We start from the raw sequence: 26,176 nt of genomic DNA, 5'->3' as shown, positions 1-26,176 counted from the left end.
AATGCAATGGCATGCATTCGTTTCGAGCAATTCTTAGTGTTTGCACCTATTGAGAGGGCCAAAATGATGAGAGGCACTTCAACCTAACCCTTCCTTCTAGAACTAGATTAGAAAAGGTTTTTGTATCTCATGTCAAGATTATGCTTTTGCATTGTCCATGATACACATGAACTAAAATATCTACCGGTAGATGGATGCCGTGAGAACATACAAACATGACCAAATTCAGCAGAGTTATGAACATGAGTCGTGATTCAGCTGTGAATTGCATGTAAACCAGCCCTAAAATATCTACCGGTAGATGGATGCCATGAGAACATACAAACATGACCAAATTCAGCAAAGTTATGAACATGAGTCATGATTCAGCGATGAATTACATGGAGTGGAGTGTGGCAATGTGAACAACGGAGGGAAATTAAGATAGTAGTAGCCAGCAGATAACAAAGTGAACGTGTTAGTTCCTCAGTCTGGCACAAGCTTCAAGCATATAGATTCAACTAATTCTGAAAATGTGAGTTGAGGAACGTACAATTGGAACGTCAGTGAGTAGTAGAACAACTTGAAGCAGCATGGTATGTGTCATGTAAGGCATATCATGGTCACGATGGCCAGAGCTCATTTGTCCATGAAGCATGGCTTCTGCAATATGCTAGCCATTTTGAGTATGTGGATATTCAAAGTTGAACTCGTTCTTGAGGACGGGTGTAGGATAAGATCATGATTCCCCATCTTTTGGGTGTGCAGCACACAGACAGAAAAGTAACAACACTCTTCAAGAAAGTCTTAGAGTGCACTGTATTTCCCTACTTCAATTGGAGTTTATGTAAGTAGATCTCCAGCATAATGAGGGTGATGATGACACTGCCCATTGTTCTGTCGAGTATAAAGTTATGGCGATCTCTACCCCCAGACCCATCAAAGCTCTTCCCCACCCATCAAAGCCCTTCCCCACTCGCCGCGTGATGTTCCACCTCTTCCAAGCTCCCCCTATAGCTTGCAAGTGGATCACGATGTTGCCTAGCTGCGTCAACTACCCCTCACTGGGCAGCGGCTAGACAAGCACACTCTTTGGCTACAGAAAAGGCCATGTCCACTTTGCTGTGCAAGAAGCCTTAGCTGCCCCTCCTGTTGCTTGAGCTAGCCACACCCACCAATATCCTTGTCCACAAAATAGTGTCCGGTCTAGTTTGGATTGCTCTAGAGTGTGAAAGGACACAATCATTCACTGCCAGCAAAGAAAGGAAACTTCAAAATGTTGGACAACAAGCCCATTCTCTGATCAACAAGCTGCCCAGCCATTCTCCAATAGTAAAAGAAAGGTAACTATTGTTACAAAATGCCTGATCTCAAGGTCACCTAAACATTGATATCGATTGTAACTCTTCGGCACTTTAGTTTAAAGAGAGGAAACAAATTACTGAATATGCAAATATCCAACTTACTGCATATACATACACTTTAGAAGACTTGCACAAACTCACTCAAAACACAACAAATAGCCAACTTACTGAATATACATGCTGAAATTGATGGGAATAAATAGCTCTAGCCTCCACAACAAAACACAACTTGCTATATCACTACAAAGCTCAAACTTTATATTACTACAAAATTTAAACGTCGGCCAAGTCCACAGTTGGATCATTGGGATGAATTAATGTTTGTTTGGAGTTCCACCCACCATCCCATGACTACAATATACAAAATTTTTGGGCAAGTGACTTTTGAGTTCAAAAAGGTATCCTGTCACATTAAAAAATGTAGCCATGAAATGTTCGGCTGTTGCAACACACATAAAATTCAGGGCTTCTTAATTCAGGCAAAAGGGGATTTAGGCATCAAAAAATGCAGCCACCACATTTCGGCTACACCCTACATAGATTCACTAGGCTCATCGACACGCCACGCTAGCCGTGCACTTAGCTCCCACTCTTTATGGCTGCAATAGTGTCTCTATGCACCGTGCGTGTAACTTTCCTTTTAGTCTTTCCACGTCCCCATGATCAAACCAAGCCTTCATGAGCTGCAAATGACAAAAGGAAAAGTAAACTAAGTCATGCCCAAGCCACCTCCAGGACAAGAAAAGGAGGACATGCACCGACAACCTTACCCACGTCTTTATCGTCTTGTCTTGTAGTCCACTGGCAATGAGGTATCTCATGCAGGCCATGACATAGGAGCCACAATCCACACCATTGGGTTGTTGAGGAATCTGTGATGAGCGACAAAATTTCAGCTCTAAACAAACCTTTTCTCGCTTAATGTCAGTGAATATGCTCTTGACCTGAAGATGCTTGAATTCCAACTCTGTAGACAGAGTTGCCAATGCATGTTCATCTGTCTTTCTTTCCATTGGCTTATGTCTGCTGCAGAGTTGTGCTATCTGGCCCCTTGTGAGAGGAGGGGTATGGCAGATTGAAAAGGGTGGAAACAGAGATTGGGACAGTGAATGTATGTTTGTGCTGAGTTGTTGAATCATGTGCATAAGATATGCCAGATGTATGCTCAAGGCTGTCCTGCTGAATGGTCTTGGCTGATCAGAGGGAAGCACAGAGTGTTGCTTTGAGACACAGATCTGTGTGTGTGAATCCTCTGTGCTAAGAGGTATTGTGGGTGGCCAGATTGGACATACAAGTGTATTCTCTTGGGTGGTTTTTGTTGTACTCAGCCTTACATATTTTTGAAATTGAATAAAGAAATACCGCAAGGGGCGCCAAGCTTTGGGGCCAACAGGTGTCGTTCTATTTTCAGATTTGGGGCACTCTAGCTCCAATCAAATTTGTTTTCATATCTGGACTACAAGTGGAAGGGTGACTGCTAGTCTACCGCACTCTAGTTTCTACCAGAGGCCGGTTTCAATTCGTGCCGTGTTTTGCCTATGGGATTGTCACACCATAGGGAGGCTCGTCCCTGGAACTGTGTCTTACCTATGTGACTGTCACTCCATAGGAAGACTAGGTTTTTATATTTTACGTCGTGCCAGTTTTGTGCCGACAGATATTTTGTACTTGTTCCATGCACGGGAGATATGTCCATGTTACTATTTGCACATGCATACATGATTTGCATGTTTGAAACTGTTTTCGCATGACATGTATTTTTGTGTTTGCCTGTTTGACGTGTTACTTACTGCCTGCCAGTGAGTCGTGAAGTCTGCTCTGTATTCTGACGAGTTTTGTTGTATGTGAACAAGTGGTAAGTATAATTAACATGTTGTTTTAAATACTTTATTTCTAACCTTTTGATTTATAAGGTTACAGGTTCACACCCACTTAAAAGTGGGCACCCCCTTTGGGCACCCACTTAGGGGTGGGGAGCCCCATTTAAGTGAGTGTGGGAGTGGGCATGGTCACCTACCACACCCCTTTGGAACTGGCCACCCACATGCAAGTGTGGGGGGGCCAGCCAAATCACTAGTTGTATCACTCCCTCTCCCACCTTAATAAAAAGGAATCCCACGACCACCTTGGAGATACGATTATTTTTGTGCGCCTCCATCATCCGCTTCCACCATCTTCGTGAAGATCAAGAACCGGCGTCTTACACTTCTGCTCCCAGGCGGCTGAAGCTTGTTGCGCATGCTCTTCTAGTAGGCTGTGCGCTCCATCTGCAGCAAGACTGCTGCGCATGCTGCCTCTCCCACTGTGCATGCTACCTCTCCCACACAGACGGCGCATGCTTTTACCTCTACAACAGGCGACTGCATCTAAGGCTGCTGGCTGCCCTATCCTCTGCACTACAGGCTGCAGCCAAAGCACCTCCCCATGCTCCCCTGCAGGCGACTGGCTGCTACTCCTTACATGCTGCGCAGGCTGCTGTGTATCCTCCTCCAACCGGCGGCTGTACTCCCTGCACTACAGGCTGCTTGACTCTCTTCCAGGCGACTGCAAACTTCACGTGCTGCACCTGTCATTCAGCAAGGCTGCCCACCATCTACAGGCGGCTGCCTCTTCAAATCAGCCGGTTCCTCCACGCTGCAGCCAGGCAGAGGGTACTCATCACACAGCAGGCGGCTGTGGTCTTTGCGGTTGTACTTATCTTGGTAGCTGCACTAAGTTCTCTACGAGGGGCTATGCCACCCCAACAAAGTGGCTGCTTCTTCAACAAGGTGTTCTCTCCTAAGGCTGCCTCTCTATTTCTTACTTTGAAAGAGGTTGCACATCTTCTCCACTGGCGACTACAAGAGGACTTCACATCTCCTGAGTGGCTACATCTTCTACACAAATACCACTGGTATTGGTCCTCTATCTGCCATCCACAAGTAAGTGAATTTCAGATTTAAGTAAAGTATTTTGTGTTAAATCTGATAAGGGATTCCCGACTCCCTATACAGCCAACACCCGTTCGGTGCCGGGTAGTCCACGCTCTATTGGCGAACCTCGGTCCAAAGGTGCTGAGATTGGGAGAGCCAGGCGTTAGTACGAGAGCTCCTGTTTGTGCGTGGTCTCGGAACACCAGTGAGGCGCTCTCCGCGGAGTCCAGTGAAAGCACAGGACCGTAAAGATTGGACCACGCTAGTGGTCGTTCTGCTTCGAGCATCTACTTCGAACGTCGACTTCGAACCTATTTGTTTGGTACTGTTTTCATATGTACATGGACATCATCTGGTTCTTGGAACCCATGGAGCATTGTATTTGTTAAATACTCCCAATAAATATATCATATATTGAGGGGGGGGTCGGCCCGTTCCGGCCCCAGTGCTGGTGTCCATCTTTCCATTTCATTTCATTTCAATTTCAAGTTGTATTAAGTTGTCCATTTCAAATTGTGGTTTTAAAGTTGTGATATTAAGCGTGTGGATGTCCAACGGAGTCTTTCCACTTGACGGGATCGGTTTCAATTCCCATGCTGGGATCTAGGCAAGTCCATAATAAAATCCATAGTAATACTTTCCCAAGGTTGCGAGGGAATAGGCAATGGTTGAAGCAAACCTGGAGGTTTTTGCCTGTCAAATTTCACCTTTTGGCAAGTAATACATGCACGTACATATGCCTCAATGTCTTTATGCGCATGGTTGGCCAAAAGAAATATCTCTCAATCATGCGTGTAGTGGGCATGATACCTCTATGACCAGCATAAGGTGGAGCGTGGCATTCCTCCATAACCTTTGGACGCAAATCCTTCACCACACAAAGACAGTTATTCTTCATAAGATAACCCTCGTTGTTAACATAAGAGGCATGTGAGTGACCAGCCATCAAATCAGTCCATATATGGCAAAAATCAGCATCCAAATGATACAAATCTCGCATAGCAGATACATCCCCATGAGAGGCCACTGAAACTGCAGATAAGTCCCCATGAGAGGCCACTGAAACTGCAGCCACATAAGGCCTCCTGGATAATGCATCTGCCACCACATTTTTCTTTCCCGGAGTATGCACAATCTGAAAATGAAACATGGAAAGAAAGTTTGCCATTCTCATCTGCTTCTCCGAAAGCTTTGTTTGAGATAGAAAGTATCTCAAGCTTTGATGATCTGTCTTGACTACAAATTCAGCCCCAAGAAGATAATGTTTCCATATCTTTAAGGCATGAATTACAGCCAAGAGCTCTTTCTCATAGATATCCATATGAAGCTCAGCATCATGCAAACGACGGCTCTCATATGCAACTGGATGCCCTTCTTGATTTAGGACAGCCCCTATACAATCGCCACAAGCATCACATTCTACTACGAATGACCTTTGCAAGTCAGGAACAATCAATACGGGTCCACATATGATAGCATGCTTGAGTTGCAAGAAGGCATCTTGTTCTTTTGGAGTCCATTTGAAAGTGGTTTTCTTCTTTGTGAGATCATGTAGAGGGGTGGCTATCATAGCAAAATGCCTTATGAAACGCCTATAATATGAACATAACCCCAGAAAACTACGTACTTGATGAACGTTTTGCAATTCTGGCCAATTCCGAATGGTTTCTATCTTTGCAAGATCCATTGTTACCCCATCCTTGGATACAATGTGACCCAAATAATGTATCTCGGAAAGGAAGAACTCACTTTTCTTGGCATTAATGAAAAGTTTATGCTTCCGCAACTCTTCGAACACGATGACCAAATGAGTTCTATGCTCCTGCTCATTCTTGGAGAAAACCAAGATGTCATCAAAGAATACACCTGTGAATTTGCGATGGGGTCGGAATATCCTATCCATCATACGATTAAACGTAGCAGGAGCATTGGTGAGACCAAAAGGCATCACCAAAAATTCATATAATCCAAAAGCTGTCCTGAATGCAGTTTTATGGACATCTTGTGGCTCCACTCGTATTTGGTGATAACCACTCTTCAAATCAAGACGGCTGAAACAAGCCGAACCATCAAGCTTATCCAAAATGTCATCAATACGTGGAATTGGGAATCTATTCTTGATGGTAAGCTTATTTAAAGCTCTATAGTCCACACACATGCAGAATGACCCGTATTTCTTTTGAACAAGAAGCACGGGAGAGCAATAAGGTGAGGAACTAGGCTGAACCAAACCTTTCTCTAAAATCTCATTTACCTGCTTCATGATCTCTTCTTGTTGTGCGGCACTCACATGGTATGCGGGTTTGTTAGGTGGAGAACTACCTGGCACAAGATCTATGCGATGATCCTTGGGCCTTTGGGGAGATAATTCACCTGGCAATGCATCAGCAAAACAATCGTTGCATGCATGAAGAAAATTCAGCCTATCGTAAGTCATAGCATCCACATTTTGATGACTTGGTACAATGCTATCACGAACAAAAACCAAGTACGCAGAAAGACTCTTTTTCATTGCTTTATTAATCTGGATGTGAGATACAAGTGGGATGGAATCCCCTTCTTTGCCGGCATCAATGAAATGCATGCGGCCTCTATGCATAAAAGAAATCATGTTGGTCTTGTACTCTTTGCGGGGCTCAAGCCTATGATGCCATGGCTTGCCCAGCAATACATCACATCCATTTAGTGGTGCAACTAAGAAATGCTCATTATCAAGGTAGCCCTGGATATGTATGTGCAACTTCCCTATCAGTGGGGTAACCTGCACCTCTTTACCAACAAAGGCAGCTTCTGCTTCAATATGAGGTCCCATGTTCTCAACCTCAATACCCAAGGCAACTACCGTTTGTATAGAGATGAAGTTATCGGTTGCACAATCATCAAACATGAATAAGGCGGGCTGATCCTTGATTTGACCCCATGCTTTGCATACCATCCGCTCTTTTGCATCATGTTTTGTGTTTCCCTGCACATCGGGAACTGCATGCACATTAGCCTTGGTTTGCTTATCCTCATGCTTTGGTTTGCGGTCAGGGCATTGTTGAAACATGTGCTCTTAGCTACCATAAGAAAAACATTTTCCCTCCTTGGCATACTGCTCCCTTTACTCGGGGGTCAAGCCAAATTTGTTCTTCTTTGGCCCTTGATCTTTAGATGAGGTATTTTCAGCTTTACCTCCCTTCTAGATCTCCCGGAAGTTCTTTTTAGGTGGCTGTCCACCTTTTTGCAGATTTGGGACAGCCTTGTCTTTGCCCTTTGAACCGCCTTGATCTTGCTTAATTTTGAGCACCAATTGCTCCGTAGCAAGAGCAGAGGCTGTAAGCTGTTGCAAAGTATGTTTTGGGTGCAATTCAATGCCCAAACGATAAGCTGGTTGCAATCCTGAGCGAAACTTCCTCTTTCTTTCATCCTCAGTGATTTGCATAAAAGGAGTTACCTCAAGCAATACTTTCCAAAACTTATTGACATACTGTTGCACACTTTCATTATCTCTTTGCTCAAGTCTATCCCACTTTTGGGTGAGAGTTTGCTCTGCATTAGGTGGCAAGAATTGAGCATAAAATCTGTCCTTGAAGTCTTTCCAGGTGCAAATAGGGTCTTTGGTGATCTTTTCAGTGATCCACCAATGAGCAGCGGTCCCCTTCAAGAACATGCTAGCATGGCGTACTTTAGACTTCTCAGTGAAGTCCTCATTGCTAAAAGCAATGTCAAACTGTGCCACAAATGCTAACACTTTGGAAGCATCATGCTCTCCATGAAAAACACCAAACTTAACGGACTTGTCACCTACTTTAAATTCCTTGAGCTTTCTGGCATGAGGCTCATGGTCCTCTCTTTTCTTTTCCCTTTATCCAACGGGGCAGCCCTATCTGCATGGGCTCCATGGGCCATCATGGCACGGTGGCATGTGCTCCACAAACTTGAGAATCAAATGTATGTGACCTTCCTGCATAAGGCAATGTCTCTCCATGAGACAACTCAGTAGGCAAAGCTCTTCTAGTGGGGCAGACCTATCACCCCTTCCATGGGATACATGTCTTGAATGCATGTGACCATCATGCCCTCCATGAGCACTAGCATATATATACCTGTCAGCCTTTGTGCCTTGTGGAGAAGATGCATGACGAGAGGTGACTGTCACCTCTTCCCTTTGCATAAATGACCTCAACCTTTGAGATGCGAGATCTCCATGCTTCAAGCGAGGTGGATTTCTGAATTTCAGCTCTCCATCTTCGCCCTCTTTGATGTCACCTTTGCGGAGGAGGTAGAAAAGTGCCAACTCCCTTGGCTTCTTGCCCACTCCCGTGCCATGGACTCAAAAGTCACGTCTACCATTGCATCGGCTTTCCTTGCTTCAATGGCACTTTGCACATGGGGATCTTCATGCAAAAATTTCAGCTCTTGCTCTTGTGCCTGCAAAAGCTTTCTCATATGCTCCAATTCAGCCCTCATTGCATCAGGCTTTTCTTCTTGCATGATTGTCTTTCCTCGAGACAGTTGTCCCCTTGAATCACTATCATTTACCCTCTCAAGGGGCTTGTGCCTTCCTTGTAAAGCATCAGAACCACGTGAGGCACTTGATGGGCCCCTCGAATTGGGCACTTCCAAAGGGTTGCCTTGGCTGTCCATTGTGTTAAGTGTGCTAGAAGCGGGGTGTCCAAAACACAGGTTCGTTTCCCCACTAAGAAGAGGGAAATAACCGTGCTCTGATACCAATGAAACCGATCCCATCAAGTGGGAATAGACTTCGTCGGACACCCACACGCGTAATAGCACAAACTTAAATATCACAAATTGAATGGACAACTTAATAACAACTGAAAACTGAAATGAAATGAAATGTTGATCAATGGACACCAGTACTGGGGCCGGAACGGGCCGACCCCCTCCTCAATATATGATATATTATTGGGAGTATTTAAAAGATACAATGCTCCATGGGTTCAAAGAACCAGATGATGTCCATGTACAACTGAGATGAATAGAGTACCAAACAAGAGACTCGAAGTAGACGTTCGAAGGAGAGCAATCCACTTGCGTAGTTTAGTCTCTACAGTCCTATGCCTTCACTGGAATCCGCAGAGAGCGCCCCACTGGTGTTCCAGGACCACGCACAAACAGGCGCTCCCGTACTAACGCCTGGCTCTCCCGATCTGGGCACCCATGGACCGTGGTTCTCCAGAAGCTTGGACTTCCCAGCACCGAACGGGTGTTAGCAGCAAAGAGTAACCTTTATCAGATTTACATCAAAGTCCTTTACTTAAATCTCAATCCACTTACCTGTAGCCCGCTAGTGGAAGACAAATACCCGATGCATCTAGGTGCAGCTACTAGAGATGGACACCAGGGCGCAGCAGCCTACTGGCAAGAGGGAAGAGCACGCAGCCGCCTAGAGTTCTGAGTGCAGCCGCTTGTGGAAGAGGGCAGCCGCCTGTGTAGAGAGAGAACAGCCGCCTCTGGAAAGGAGCGTAGCCACCTGCTAAAATAGGGCACAGCCGCCTGTCGAGGAGGGGGAGCAGCCGCCTATGGAAGGGAGGCACAACCCCACGCAGCCGACTGTAGAGGGGAGCGCAACCCCACGCAGCCGCCTGTAGAGGGGAGCGCAGCCCCACGCAGACGCCTATAGAAGAGGGTGCAGCCGCCTGGGAGGGCAAAAGTAGCTAGGCTCCAGCCACCTGTGGGGTGGCGCAGCTGCCTGCAGAGTGGGCAGTCGCCTGTGGAGAGAGAGCAGCCGCCTATAGAAGAGGGCGCAACCGTCTAAGGAGGTGCAGCCGCCTGGGAGGGCAGAAGTAGCCAGGCTGCAGAGCCGGGTGGCGCAGTCGCCTGCAGAGTGGGCAGTCGCCCGTGGAGAGAGAGCAGCCGCCCGTCGAGAGAAGCACAACCTCCTGCAAGGAAAGGACGCAGCCGCCAGTAGTCGCCTGCAAAGTGGAGAGAAGGATGATAGGATGGTCGCCTGCACAGTCCCTCCTCTAGTTGGTGAGATGGTCGCTTCTTTGTAGGTGTTGCAGAGAGAGCACACGACCACAGTTGGTAGTTTGCATGGAGGCGGCCAGTTCCAAGGTGGGGTGTGGGTAGGTGGCCATGCACCCACCCCCACACATAAACCTTTTACCCTTTGTCATGGCCCTGTGAAAATGGAGCAGGACAAGTGTGGGCATGGTGGTGGCAGGGTCAGAATATTTTATGATTCACATGGGGGGTGCCCGGACAGTGTTTAAAGATGTGTGGACAACCCTAGGTGTGAAGGGGGAACATTAAAACATTAACTTTTAATGTTTATAAAAGTTGCCCCTAGGCCTTAGTGGCCCTAGGGAACTTATTCAAGTTGGGCCCTAGGGATTATTATTATTTTTGGGGGAGGAGCCATTTTTGGAGAGTTTCTCTCTCTTCTCTCTCTCTCTCCCTTCCCTTTTGGGAGTCGTGTAGCAAAAGCATGTGTACATGCGTGGAAAAGCTGAAGGAGGAGGAGGCGACTGCTGTACAACAGTTTGGCTGCTGTTTTTCAGAGTGGATCCAGCCGTACAGCACTGTACGGCCAGAGTAGGACACTCTCTCTCTCTCTCTCTCTCTCTCTCCTCTGTTGCTGGCGGCGCACAGAGCTGCTGCTGGTGGCTGCGCAGAAGCTCTGTTCAGGCTGTGTATTGTGTTTTCCAGCAAGTACACACTGTACGGCTGCCGTACAGTGTACGGGCAGCCAGGTACAGAAGGTACAGTTGCTGCAGAAGAGTTCACAGGTGCTGGACAGACTTGTGCAGGCTGATTCAGGCTGGTACAGAAGTGGACAGCAGGCTGTTTTTGCAAGTACAACGCCTGGCACGCATCCCGAGGCGGTACAATCAAGTACAGTGCTGATTTTCAGATCTGTATTTTCAAGGACAGCATAGGAGTGAGCATCAGGAGGAAGATACAGGCAAGTGCAAGCACATGTGTGAAGCAGGATTGTGGGTTCAAGTGCCTGCAGGCACAGATTGGTGCTGTTGCTTCCTCCAGAGTTGTTTCACGAGCTGAACTTGGTAAGCCTTGACTCTGTTCATCCATCTCTCTTTCTATTGCTTGATGTCTGCTACAGGTATGTGTTATCTGGCTCCTTGTGAGAGGAGGAGTATAGCAGATTGACAAGAGATTAAGACAGGGATTGAACAGCACATGTATGTTGAGCTGAGAATATGTATCATGCTTATGAGTTATGCCAGATGTATGCCCATGGCTGGCCTGCTTTGTGATCTTGGCTGATCAGAGGGAGACACAGTGTGTTGCTTGAGGACACAGATCTGTGTGCATAGATCCTCTGTGCTGAGAAGAATTTGTGGGCAGTCAGATTGGACTACAGGTGTAAACTCTTGGCTGGTTTTTATGTTGTACTCAGCCATACATATTATTTTAATGGAATAAAGAAATACCGCAAGGGGCGCCAAGCTTTGGGGCCAACAGGTGTCGTTGTGTATTCAGATTTGGGCACTCTAGCTCCAATCTGTGTTTGGTTTTTCATCTAGACTACAAGTGACGGGTGTTAGCTCTTACCGCACTCTGGTATTCTATCAGAGGCCGGTTTCAAGGTTCCGTTGCCGGGACCAATCATCAACTTTCTGAAGGGGGTGAGCTCGTGGTTGTTTTGGAGAAAGCCATCGCTGAAAATTCAGCAATCATGTCTGATACAGAGGAAGAGTACTTCTATCAAGAAGAAGAAGAGCAAGAGTCTTCTCCTGAAAGAGATGTATCTGAGGATATTTTTGCAGGAGAACAGGCTGCAGATGTTGAGCCTTATGAGGATGTAACACAGCCAGAAGATGTGCATGGTAAAGAGGATGATGATGCTCGGTTCAAAGATCGCTTGGCTGGTGTTATGGATACTTTTATGCAGCTCACACAGAGCGAGAGATTTGCTGAATTTATGAGATCTCGCACAGAGCCCCGCACAGAGCCCCAGAAAAAGAAGAAGAAGGTTCGTTCGAAGAATCTTTCTCATGGTCATAGTGGTACCACTCCACAGGATCCATCTCCTGCCCAGTTTCCGAATATGCAGCATGCTTTTGGTGCAAACCCACAGAGTTCCTTCTATGGACAGCCACCTATTCCTCAGCAGAACATGCATCCAGGGTACTTTGGTGGTGGCTCAGTGTTTCAATCCATGACTGGGGGTTATCCTCAGGGAGGCATGGGTATGTATGGGCCTTTTGGAGCCAATTTTCAGCCTGGCATGCAAGGGAATATGTATGGTGGTATGCAGTCCGGTATGCAAGGAAATGTGTTTGGAAGCATGCAACCTGGGATGCAAGGCAATATGTTTGGTGGCATGCAGCCAGGTATGCAGCATGGAATGTATGGAAACATGGCTGGGATGTATGGTATGCCTGGTGTTGGAATGGGAAATGTTGACCCAATGATGGGTATGAATGTTGGGGGCAGCAATCTCACGAAACCACTTCCATATGACAATCTAACGCCTATGGGAAAGGCGAAGGATTACAAGGAAGGGGGAGCTGCAGTGAAGTTTGACACTTTCAGTGGGGCCAAGGATAAATTGAAGGCACTTACCTTTTTACAGCAGTTTGATGCTGCTTTTTCTGGTGGAAATTACACAGAGTCCTCGAAGGTGAGGAAAGCTGCCACTTTTCTCAAGGGCAATGCTTTGCAGTGGTGGTCTACTCTTCTTTTGCAGGGCATAGCACCCACAACATGGGTCCAATTCAAACAGGTTTTCTCTTCCGTTTGGCTCACATCTACATTTGAGGTGGATGTTATGACAGCATGGCACAAGCTGGATGCTTCAAAGTGTGATAGTTTGGAAGACTATAACAAGAAGTTTTGGGAAGCTCTACTCCCAGTGACTTCTTATCGTGCCGTGCCATTATCTGAGCAGGTAGAGAAGTATTGTTGTGGGCTGCCCAAGGAGGTACGCGATTACTGTATAAAGACAAGAGTAACGAACATGTCACAGATGATTGAAAATGCTATGACAGCTAATGCGTTACTCACAGGTGGTTCATCTGGGTTTAAAGGCAGTAAGAAATTGGGCAAGAAAGCTGAAAAATTTGGGCATGCTTCTCGTGATACTAAAGGGTCTTCAGAGACAAAGTATAAGAAGTTGCCAATGCCCAAGAGGACTTCTGAGGAAAGACAGGCTTTGAGAGATGCTCAAAAGTGTTTTTACTGTACTGAAGAGGGGCATATGTCATTCAATTGTCCCAAAAGAACGTCCAAGAAGGACCCTGACAATAAAGGAGAGCCCAAGCCAAAGAAACCAAAGCCTTCTGCAGGTTTAGTTCCTGATCTTGTGGGTGAGCAGCTAAGTGGTGAAGCTACAGAGTTGTGCAGGGCATGGGGCAAAGTGAGAGATCAGAATGCTTTGATCTTCTTTGACACAGGTGCTAGAGCCAACTTCATTTCACCAGATTTGGCTGGCCGATTGGGGATTCGCGCAGAGGAGATGGGGCCGTTACATGAGGCAAATATGGCTTGTCCAGGGTATGCAGAACCCGTTACTCCTATCATTGGGAAGCTTCGGCTTCATTTGCAGGGTTATGTGGACAGCGAGGAGTTCTTCATCATGCCTTTGGATGGCTGTGATGTTTTGTTGGGGATGCCATGGTGCCACAGGGTACATGCGGTGGTGGATACTTACAATAGGAAAATTACTCTGACTCATAGAGGGAAAGAGCATGTATTGGATGTAAAACTCAAAGGGGAATCTGTTCCTATTGTATCCGCTTCGGCGATTTCATCAGTAATGAAAAAGCATCTTTCCGCGTACTTGATTTATGTAAAGGATGCACAGGATGATGAGTCTAAGTCTAATTTGTCAATGTTAGATAAGGACAGGGCTGATTTCTTAAGTGGGTTTCAAGACTGTTTTTCCGAGTCATTGCCAGGAGAATTACCTCCTGAGAGGCCAGAAGATCATGCCATAGATCTGATTCCTGGTAGTACTCCACCGAATAGACCGCCGTATCGTGTTAGTGCAGCCCAACAGGAAGAGATTATGAGTCAGGTGCAGGAGCTATTGAATAAGGGGTTGATTCAGCCTAGCTCATCACCCTTTTGCTCACCTGTGCTCTTAGTGCAGAAGAAGGATGGTTCTTGGCGCATGTGTATAGATTACAGGGCGCTGAATAAGAATACCATCAAGAATCGATTCCCCATACCGAGGATCGATGACATATTGGACCGCTTACAGGGCTCCACAGTTTTTAGTCGTATTGACTTGAAAAGCGGGTATCATCAGATACGCATTAGACCCGAGGATGTGCATAAGACAGCATTCCGAACCACATTTGGGTTGTATGAGTTCTTGGTTATGCCCTTTGGTTTGACGAATGCGCCTGCCACATTTAACCGAATGATGGACAGGATTTTCAGACCTCATAGAGAGTTTGTGGGCACATTCTTTGATGATATGATTGTGCATTCACAAACTGAGGAAGAGCATAGAAGGCATTTGGCCATTGTGTTTGCAGAACTCAGAAACCATAGGTTGGTGGTTAATGGCAAGAAGAGTGAGTTTTTCTTGCAGGACATACATTTCTTGGGGCATATTGTGTCTGGTCATGGAGTCCGTATGGATCCAGCAAAGGTGGAAGCAATACTTAATTGGCCAGCTTTGAGGACCGTGCATGATGTACGCAGCTTTCTAGGATTGTGTTCCTATTACAGGCGTTACATACGGCACTTTGCTGAAATTGCTTCGCCTCTTCATGCTTTGACGAAGAAAGCAACTCCGTTTAGATGGGCTGATCGGGAAATTACAGCATTCAAAAAGCTCAAAGAAAAGCTTACTTCGGACCCAGTATTGGTGTTACCGGACCTCCGAAAGGCTTTTGTTGTCCAGTGTGATGCATGTGGAAGTAGCATTGGTGCAGTTCTCATGCAAGAGGGACATGTGATAGCCTATGAGAGTAGAGTTTTGCAAGATGCCGAGAAGCATTTACAGGTGTATGAGAAAGAGATGTTGGCTGTAATTCACGCTCTTTTTACATGGAAACACTACTTGCTTGGGGCTGATTTCACTGTACAGACAGATCATCAGACCTTGCGTTACTTCCTCACGCAGACTAAGCTTTCAGAGAAGCATATGCGTTGGGCAAACTTTTTGTCAATGTTTCACTTCCAGATTGTCCATGTGGAAGGCAAAAAGAATGTAGTGGCAGATGCTTTGTCACGCAAGCCACAGGTCTCTGCAGTTTCACTTGCTTATCATCATGAGCTTGATGAAATGAAAGAGCAGTATGCCCATGATGAGGATTTTGAAAGGTTGTATGATCAGATGTCTGAGGGTCAGCGGCATGAGCATTATACTCTCAGAGATGGGTTTTTATTGATGCATGGCAGACTGTGTGTTACCAGGCCATTGCGACTCAAGGTTATGATTGAAAGTCATGCTCCACCGTATGCAGGTCATAGAGGTATTGACGCCACGGTCAAAGCAGTGGAGACTTTCTTTTATTGGCCAACCTTGCGAAGAGATGTTGACGCCTTTGTGAGGCAATGCATCGTATGTCAGAAGGTAAAGTTTGACCGTCAGAAGACACCAGGGTTATTACAGCCTTTACCTATTCCGGATAGACCTTGGGAGAGCATTGCCATGGATTTTGTATTTGATCTTCCACGGACACAAACGGGAAATGATGGCATCTGGACAATCATATGCAGGTTCAGTAAGCAGGCACATTTCATTCCCGTGAGGAAGACAATTAAAGTGGACCATATGGTGAAGTTGTTCATGGCGAACATCTTCAAGTATCATGGCTTGCCTACGTCTATCATTAGTGACCGTGATCCACGGATGACGAGTTTGTTTTGGAGAGGGTTGTTTGACAACATGGGTACAACTCTCAAGTTTTCATCGTCATTTCATCCACAGACAGATGGTCAGTCAGAAGAGGCTAACTCTACAGTGTTGGATCTTCTCAAGTGTTATGTGTCAGAGCACAAGCAACAATGGGAAAAGTATCTTCCTCTAGTGGAGTTTGCATATAACAACACTGTACATAGCTCGACAGGCAAGGCGCCTTTTGAGATTGTAGAAGGAGGGAAGAAGGTACCACCCATTTTGCATACAAAGGATAAGATTTTTGAGGCTGATCAGTATGTGGAGAGCTTGGATGAAGCTTATCGGAGAGTTAAGTTGGCCCTCCAGAAAACTCAGCAGAAGCAAAAGAAAGCCGCAGACCGTCACAGACGTGATTTACAGTTTGCATTGGGTGATTGGGTTCTTTTGCGTTTTGAAAAGGCTAGACTCAAGAAGATGAAGGGTAAAGAGCGCTTATTCCCTAAGTTGAGCATGCGATATTATGGGCCTTTTCAGGTTTTGGAAAAGATTGGTGAGGTAACCTATCGTTTGAAGTTACCAGATCACTGGAGGATTCACAATGCTTTTCACGTGAGTCTTCTTAGACCTTTCCGTGGGGATGTGCCTGAGGATGTATCAGATGAGGCTCAGCCGGAAGTTGAGGAACTTGATGAGGTTCTGATTCCAGAGCAGATACTGGCACATAAAGAAAGGAAGGTACGAGGTAAAGTTTCCCGTCGCTATCTTGTGAAGTTCAAGAACTATTCACCGATGGATGCGAAGTGGATGGAGGAAGGTGACTTAACAGATTCACCTCAGGTTTTGCAGCTTTATCTCGATGCCTTTGAGTTAGAGCCGACTCTTATTGTGGCTCATTCAGGTTCAGCAGAGCATGGGTCTGGAGCATTACCTGATGCTCAAGAGGGGGGTAGCACCTCCACTCCCTTGATACAGACAGGCTCAGATGACATCTAGAGGTCGCTTGGTGCAGATTTTATCTCATCCGAAGGTACTGAGGCTGACAGTACATCTGTTTATGGGACTTCTATGATATATGTGTACTAGTCACATGGAACTTTTTGTGGATATGTATGGTTCACAGTGGTATACAACTTGGACTATTACTATGCCATTGGTTTGCAGTGAATATTGATACATGTGTATGGCTCAGAGAGATTGGGACGCTGATCTTGCCATATTGTATATTTCACTTTGGATATTTTGATGCATCACCAGAATGCAATCGAGGACGCTTGCCATCTTTCAAGAGGGGGGTATGTCATGGCCCTGTGAAAATGGAGCAGGACAAGTGTGGGCATGGTGGTGGCAGGGTCAGAATATTTTATGATTCACATGGGGGGTGCCCGGACAGTGTTTAAAGATGTGTGGACAACCCTAGGTGTGAAGGGGGAACATTAAAACATTAACTTTTAATGTTTATAAAAGTTGCCCCTAGGCCTTAGTGGCCCTAGGGAACTTATTCAAGTTGGGCCCTAGGGATTATTATTATTTTTGGGGGAGGAGCCATTTTTGGAGAGTTTCTCTCTCTTCTCTCTCTCTCTCCCTTCCCTTTTGGGAGTCGTGTAGCAAAAGCATGTGTACATGCGTGGAAAAGCTGAAGGAGGAGGAGGCGACTGCTGTACAACAGTTTGGCTGCTGTTTTTCAGAGTGGATCCAGCCGTACAGCACTGTACGGCCAGAGTAGGACACTCTCTCTCTCTCTCTCTCTCTCTCTCCTCTGTTGCTGGCGGCGCACAGAGCTGCTGCTGGTGGCTGCGCAGAAGCTCTGTTCAGGCTGTGTATTGTGTTTTCCAGCAAGTACACACTGTACGGCTGCCGTACAGTGTACGGGCAGCCAGGTACAGAAGGTACAGTTGCTGCAGAAGAGTTCACAGGTGCTGGACAGACTTGTGCAGGCTGATTCAGGCTGGTACAGAAGTGGACAGCAGGCTGTTTTTGCAAGTACAACGCCTGGCACGCATCCCGAGGCGGTACAATCAAGTACAGTGCTGATTTTCAGATCTGTATTTTCAAGGACAGCATAGGAGTGAGCATCAGGAGGAAGATACAGGCAAGTGCAAGCACATGTGTGAAGCAGGATTGTGGGTTCAAGTGCCTGCAGGCACAGATTGGTGCTGTTGCTTCCTCCAGAGTTGTTTCACGAGCTGAACTTGGTAAGCCTTGACTCTGTTCATCCATCTCTCTTTCTATTGCTTGATGTCTGCTACAGGTATGTGTTATCTGGCTCCTTGTGAGAGGAGGAGTATAGCAGATTGACAAGAGATTAAGACAGGGATTGAACAGCACATGTATGTTGAGCTGAGAATATGTATCATGCTTATGAGTTATGCCAGATGTATGCCCATGGCTGGCCTGCTTTGTGATCTTGGCTGATCAGAGGGAGACACAGTGTGTTGCTTGAGGACACAGATCTGTGTGCATAGATCCTCTGTGCTGAGAAGAATTTGTGGGCAGTCAGATTGGACTACAGGTGTAAACTCTTGGCTGGTTTTTATGTTGTACTCAGCCATACATATTATTTTAATGGAATAAAGAAATACCGCAAGGGGCGCCAAGCTTTGGGGCCAACAGGTGTCGTTGTGTATTCAGATTTGGGCACTCTAGCTCCAATCTGTGTTTGGTTTTTCATCTAGACTACAAGTGACGGGTGTTAGCTCTTACCGCACTCTGGTATTCTATCAGAGGCCGGTTTCACCCTTCATGATTAAACGTGGGTGCCCACCCTACCAAGGACATCATTAAATATTTGGGAGGGTGCCCACTCTTTAATGAATGTGAACTTGCCACCTTAAAAAAACAAAGGTTTAAAAGAATGCTATAAAGTAAAGAAGTGCAATACACTTACCACCTGTTCACACGCAACAAAACTCGTCAGAAGACAGAGCAAACTTCACGACTCACTGGCAGGCGTCCCCGCTCAGTAAGTGGCACGTCAAACAGGCAAACACAAGAATACAAGTCATGCGAAAATAGTTCCAAACATGCAAAACATGAATGCATGTGCAAATAGTATCATGGACATATCTCCTGTTCATGGAACAAGTACAAAACATCTGTCGGGCACAATGATGGCATGATAGAAAAACATAAATCCCGGTCTTCTTATGGAGTGACAGTCCCATAGGTAAGACACAGATCCAGGCACGAGCCTCCCTATGGAGTGATACTCCCATAGGCAAGACACGGCACAAATACTAGCTCTTCCATGGTGTGACAATCCCATGGATAGAACACACTCCAAGTCATACACGGGTGGCACTAGTCTGGCTCCCGTCCATACGACACCGTCTTGCTAACACATGGGGTGGCACCAGCCTGGCTCTCGTCCACATTATGCAAAAATACTGGCCCCTTCACATGAGACACTAGCCTGGCCTCAAGTGAACAAGACACAAATCTGGAGATGGACCAAATGGTCGGCCAATTGGTGACAATATCCCCCCTGTCATCAGTGGCCACCTGCCTTACATATAAGAATGTGCAATTTAGTTTCTCATGGTATCCATCCACTTGTAAATTGGCCTAGGAAGCAATATTGTACACCTATATAAAGTAAACCAGGACAAAAAAGTGAACTAGGACAAAAAAGTAAACCATATCCCCCCTATCAATCAGTGCCCACCTGCCTTACATATAAGAATGTGCAATATACTTCCTAATGGTAGTCATCCACATGTAAATTGGCTTGGGAAGCAATATTCTATGCCCAGATAAAGTAAACTAGGGCAAACAAGCTACTATATGATATCCACCCTTGTCATTAGTGCCCACCTGCCTTACATGTAAGAATGTGTAATTTACTTCCTCATGGTAGCCATCCACATGTAAATTAGCTTGGGAAGCAATATTGTATACCTCCAAGGAGTAAACTAGGGCAAAAAAATGAACTAGGGCAAACAAGCTGCTATATGACATCCCCATTGTCATCAGTGCCCACAACCCACATATAAGAATGTGCAATTTATAACCTCATGGTACCACAAGTAAATTAGCCATGTATGCAATATTATATACCTTGATGGAGTAAAGCAAGGCAGAAAAGTAAACCGCCCAAAAAGTAAGAAGGGGCAAACAAGAAAACCATGGTAATAAAGCAAACTACCTTACCAACAAAAAAAGCAAGAAATCCATAAGCTACCATGCAAATTTAGAGTCCCTATTACCTGCACTGAGCAATGGAACTCCCTGTTTCCACATAATTATTTCCCGTCTGTTGTGCATCCACGTGCCCATTTGAAATTCAAAACACATAATGAGTGCTATCATCCATGAAGGATCTGGTCGGCACTGATATGCAAATGGGCGTGCTGATATTAGCCCTTCCACATGCCCACTTGAAAGGCATCTTCATCCTTATAGGGATTTCGTGTTCTTGTTAATAAACAAGAAAAAGGTCGATAATCATTTTACCTAAGACAACATATACCAATCTCCTCCCCATCATTACGAGACAAGGATGAAAGTATGCCATGCATGTGCGTACCTCATTGCTGGATGCCCAACTTTCAAAGTTGCCATGCAATGAAGAGCCTCATCCTCCTGCATATCTTCCTTCTGCAATGGTGGATGGTCTTGTGTGTGGTGAGAATCAACATCCTCGAACTCTTCATTGCATGCCCAACTTTCAAAGTTGCCATGCAATGAAGGGCCTCATCCTCCTGCATATCTTCCTTCTGCAATGGTGGATGGTCTTGTGTGCGGTGAGAATCAACATCCTTGAACTCTTCTTCCTACATCAGCATCCTTGAACTCTTCTTCCTCAATTTCTTCCATGACAAGCTCGACCCAAGGCGGTAGTCTCTGAGTTCGACTCTACACAAAGAAAGTGAATTCCATGTTTTATCTTCACAAATACTTAAAGGGCCCTCAATCAGGCTCAAATGAAGAGCAATAAGAGACAAGGTGACTTACATGTTTTTCATAACCCTCATTGATACGCCTCTGTATGCAGTCTAAATGGTGTGCCTTCTTAGACATGTATCTAATTGCCACCGTCTTCATGTAATTGGCAATGAAATATTCTTTTGTCATGCTTTCAACCTTATGGATACCATTTTTCCAAAAGGGGTTCTCTCGTGTGATGCCTTGCTTGATGTGTCTTAAAGTTGCATGTAAATTTCTTTTCTCTATCACCAAACTGATGCATGGCTTGCTTATGCCAAGCCTCACTATCAAGATTCGGGAGCATCCTCCCATTTTCTTGATCCTTGCCCTTAGGAGGCCGACCAATCTTTTGCAAAGGGATATACACATGCAACCCATGTTCTTCAAGGTGGTCCATCATGTAAGTCCTTTTGTGCTCAAAAGTGAACCTCGTTGGACATGTCAAGGTTGCCCGACATTGCACACAAGCCTTTCATCTGGTAAGTACTGAGGTTGTAGGGGCACTTCTAAACCTGAGGGGTGATTTTCCTGTCCACCCACCACGTCATGAGGATGAGTGCTTAGGCCTACATCATTGTTGGCATCATGCGCCATGGAAATGAGCCTCTTCTTAGGCCTTTTGTTCAAGGTCCCTCGGCGGAGCCGAGGGTTCCTTGCCTTGCACTCGGGGGGGGGGGGGGGGGGGGGGGGGGGGCGGGGGCGGGGGGGGATGCACACGCTTTCCTAGGCCTTCTTTCAACAGGAGCGGAACCCTCCTTAGATGGCACTTGATGCGCATGTGTGGACTTCTCTTCAATTCTTTTGCATTGCTGAGCTGAGCATGAATCTTCACATGTGCTTTCGGTTTCTTGCCAGGTTTGTTGTCATGTTCTTGGGGCCATCCTGGATCAAGCCTTCCCCCCCAGGCATAGTAGCATTTAACAGCATGTTATTTAGTAGCATGTTAACAGCATTTAATCGCATTTAGGTGCATTTAACACAATATAATCCTTCAGCATTGCTCGCCAAACAGGCAAGTAGGACTTTTGAAGAAAAAAATGGTGGAAATTGCATTGTTTACCAATCAAGCCATGCCTGGTTAATGCCCTGCTACGTCGTCCCAAAGCGTAGAAGATGACTAAATAACACAAACTCAGAGCTCGCGATCTTGGCTTCCCGACGCATTCTCAGACAAAACCTGGTTTTCTTCCTCAACCCACAACCAGAAAGCACCCCTTGCTTCGTGATTCTCGAACCCAAAACCTGGTTTGCTTCCTCAACCCACAACCAGAAGGCGCAGCAGAACTTAGCAAATCCAACTGTCGTCGATCCCGCATTTCTCCTTGGACAACTCATCAGCCCCGTGCCACACATGTCATTCATACTTGTCAAGCCAGGTGGCGCCACCATTCGAAGTTTACAAATGTGACCGAGTTTACAAACTTAGCCGACTTTACAAACTCCCAATCTCAATGGCCATCCGCCCTCCGAGTCCCGCGTGCCTAGTTCCTCACCTCTCTTAAACGTCCCGTGGGATTTAGTCTTGAGGGATGTGGATGGATTCTGATGCTCGTGTTTGAATTGTTTCATGTGTGATATGTGCCTTTCAAGGATTTTTGAATTCTTTCATGTGTGATGTGAGTACTATGGAGGGTTCTTTTATGTTTGATGTGTGTCTATGAATAAGAATAATTTCTTTTAATGTAGGTTATTAGTTATACATATCTTCAATTATATCCATGTGTTAATTTTGTTGTTGTTGATTCCAATGCTTGTGTCAACCCGTGTCTTTCTCATGGACCACCTATGTCTCTCTTACTAAGAGAAGTCTAACTGAGTCTTTTTTGTGTTCCTCCTTTATCTCTCTGATACGACATGATTTAATAGATTAGTTCCATGGCTTCATTACAACAATTAAAGGATCTCTTCATAATAGAAGCCACGGTTTTTGTTTTTAAATAAAGAACCCTGACGAGACTCTTTGCGAGTATGTTTACCTTAGCTTGCAAACATAAAATTGATGGAGCAATGCTTTATTCCAACGAGAGCAATGGCTTAAAAAGAAAGGTAAACTTGACTTTATAGCTCTAGCCGAAGTCAAAATTAGTGGTCTCGAGCTAGATAAAAGGCTCCAATCCATTTCCAAAGATCACATATGGATATACACTACCTACACTCAAGGTTCAGGTGGAGTTGCAGTAGGTCTGCACCTTGACCACCAAGATGACCTAAAAGATATATAGTTGGATGTGTATGACCAATGGGCTACCTTTGAGATGTCTACATACTCTTTTATTGGCTTATATGATGCTGCAAGTGCCCAGACTAACAGAATCAGAACCTAGAGAACCTTGAGGCTAATCCCAGATCCCATTATCCCCTGATGGGTGACTTTAACATGATTGAGCTCAGAGAGGACAGGTTCAGAGGACTAGGCCAAATCATTAAAGGTGCAGAGTTGCAGTCCTGGCCAAAAACATCAGATTATTTTGGGTTATGTGATTTGGGCAATGCTGGTGATTTCACATGGCAGAACTATGCTTTGGGGGATCTAGCCTGGAAGATAAGGCTAGACATAGGATATGTAAATAAGAGTTTATGTAATGAATTTGTAAGATGTGAATGAAAAACCAATTTCTCCACATGTTTATCAGATCACTACCTTATCACCCTATGGTAGCTGGACAATCAGGATAAAAAAGTTCTTAACTAGTGGTTTCATAGTGACCCTGTTCAAATTGCCCATTGTGTAGGAGGAAGTTAAAAAAATTTGGGGGGATTTATTTGGGAGAAGTCTCACTCCAGCCAAGGCTTGGAGCTTGGCCATTAAATTTACTTAGTCCTATCGATATGCATCATAAAGGAGGTGACCAGAATTAGGAAGAAAAGAAACGAGATACTCTACCTAAAGCTTAAGTAGCTAGAGGAATCTGCAAATAAGAAGGACCTCCTGTCAGTTCAAAATGAACTGTGTAGGACTAGAGCAGAGATAAGAAAGGAGGAAGAGATATTTCTACAACAAGCTAACCTTTTTTTTAGAGATTACTGGGCAGGGAAAGGTGAGCTTCCCTCTCCAGAAGTGTTCAAGATGTTGAGGGTTAAACAAAGCAAAGATAAGCTACTCCCTCTCAAAGACAACAATGGATTGAAGAGTTTCTCAGAGGAAGTAAACATGAAAATGGTGTTCCAACACTTTAACAGTATCTTCAATAAAGGGGTGAGCCCACAGAGGACTAGGTCAAATGTATAGCAATCATAGGTGAGGCCAGGAATCTACAAAACTTTGGAAGGTTGAAATGGATCTAGAGTAAAATATTGAATCAAACACATCAAAGCAAGAATCTAGTATCCATTAATCATGAGATTAGTTATCAAATGGCTCATCACATGAATATACAAGAGAGAGAGAATCTATAAATGCATGTAGCAAGAGAAGATGCACAAATAGCCTAAGTGTGTTTAACCTCTCACCAAGAGGATGGCTTTCAAGCTAGCCAAATCTCCATAGATGGAGCCCAAAGGTACAAGATGACCAAAATTAGTAAAAGTGTCAAAAGATCCTACCAATGTTCCCCAAGCCCTATTTATAGCCCCTATCTCCTTTTGCCCATGGGCCCCTATGTACATGTGGAAATCAAGCTCTATGGTTCATGACAAACCATCCCTTCCCAAAGATTTTGTCCTCAAAATCATACAAGATAGTTACAATTGAATCGCAATCTCAATGTAAACCCATGGAAAGTAGGGAGGTCTTCAAAAATGCGCCTCGAATACATTTGGAATAGGGAAACCAAATGTAGTGAAGCCAGCAAACTCCTCCTCCAAAAATAGCATGTAAGACTATTATGGTAGCCATGTTGTCGATGAAGCTTCCCTTGAAATTCTTCATGAAATCTCCATAAAAATGAGCTGCAAATGATGCATAGCCGCACCCAAAAGGGTCCCACATATTTGTCATCGAATCAAATGATCTTCCAAGTGTGTTGGAGTAGATTGGTAACCCCAACAATAGATCCAACCAAAGTTGTCCAGAAATTACAGCACATATAAAACCTCATGATATGCCCATTCTTCACATAATAATCATGCCACTTGATCAAGGAATACTTCCATCAAGTAAACCATGTTGTTGAACATACTCCATTGATTGCCAAGTAGCCTCATCTATGGGCAAGCGCTTCCATTTCACAAGGAATTCATCAATGTTCCGGTTCCTCAAAACCCTTGTCCTCTTGTCCACAATCCTCTCCGGCTCATAGATAATCTCTCCTTCTTCATCCATCGGTGGTAACTCTTCAATCTCTTGAGGAAGAGAGCCCACAAACCTCTTACGGTTGGATACATGAAGCACATTATGAATCCTTGTAGAAGGAGGTAGGTCAAGCTTATAAGCCAAATCACCACTTTCTTGACTTCCAAATATGGTCCATAGTATCTATGTGCCAACTTGGAATTGGAAGACACTTTGAGAATATTGTGATGGCTCTCAGGAAGCTTGAGCAACACATAATCACCTTCCTTGAAATCCATTTTGCGTCTATGCTCATCCGCATTTGCCTTCATGACTTCTTATGCCTTCTTCATATTATCCTTGCATAATTGAAGAAGCTGTCTCATCCTTTCCAACTCTTCCTTGGCTAAAGGATTAACCATTTTATCCTCATGGAAGGCAATAGATGGCACATGCACTTAATACCCATAAAGAGCCTCGAAAGGTGACATCCCAATACTCAAATGCTTGAATTATGACAAAATTCAGCAAGGTAAAGCCATTCATCCCATAATGCTTGCATGTCATGACAATAGTGCCTCAAGTACACTTCGAGCCATTTGTTTGTGCACTCCGTTTGCCCATCCATTTGAGGGTGATAGGATGTAGAAGGAGTGATTTGAGTCCCCAAGTTCTCATACAATGTCCTCCAAAAAGTGCCCATGAACTTGGTATCTCTATCACAAACTATGTTGAGTGGCAAACCATGTATCTTGAATACATGCTCCATAAATTGCTTGGCAATGTGAGAGGCCCCATAAGTAGTCTTGGAAGCAATAAAATGAGCTGATTTGGTGTGTCTAGACATCCACCACCACAAATACTTGATCCCATCCATGCTTCGTCTTTGGCAAGCCCGTGATGAAGTCCATGGAAATGTGAGTCCATTTTCCATCCCGAATAGGCAAAGGATGAAGTAAACCACTTGGCAATTGGTGACTATCCTTATTCCTTTGGCATGACACACATTCCAAAACAAACT

At 45.1% G+C, this 26,176-nt stretch overlaps 1 long non-coding RNA gene across 1 annotated transcript; it reads right to left on the bottom strand.

Annotated features, from left to right (window-relative positions):
• Positions 1-1,639: 1,639 nt before the first annotated feature.
• Positions 1,640-22,265, bottom strand: LOC147614924 (uncharacterized). The gene is made up of 3 exons (XR_015262891.1): positions 22,006-22,265; positions 2,114-2,215; positions 1,640-2,026 (listed from the first exon to the last, which is right to left on the bottom strand). It is a non-coding gene; the product is annotated as an uncharacterized LOC147614924 (long non-coding RNA).
• Positions 22,266-26,176: the final 3,911 nt, after the last annotated feature.

The sequence above is a fragment of the Cibotium barometz genome, chromosome 41, assembly GCF_041138505.1.
Source record: "Cibotium barometz isolate CiBa-2024 chromosome 41, ASM4113850v1, whole genome shotgun sequence".
NCBI classification, from domain to species: Eukaryota; Viridiplantae; Streptophyta; class Polypodiopsida; order Cyatheales; family Cibotiaceae; genus Cibotium; species Cibotium barometz.
The sequence above is the reverse complement of the archived record's forward strand: the minus strand, read 5'-3'. Positions and strand labels throughout refer to the sequence as shown.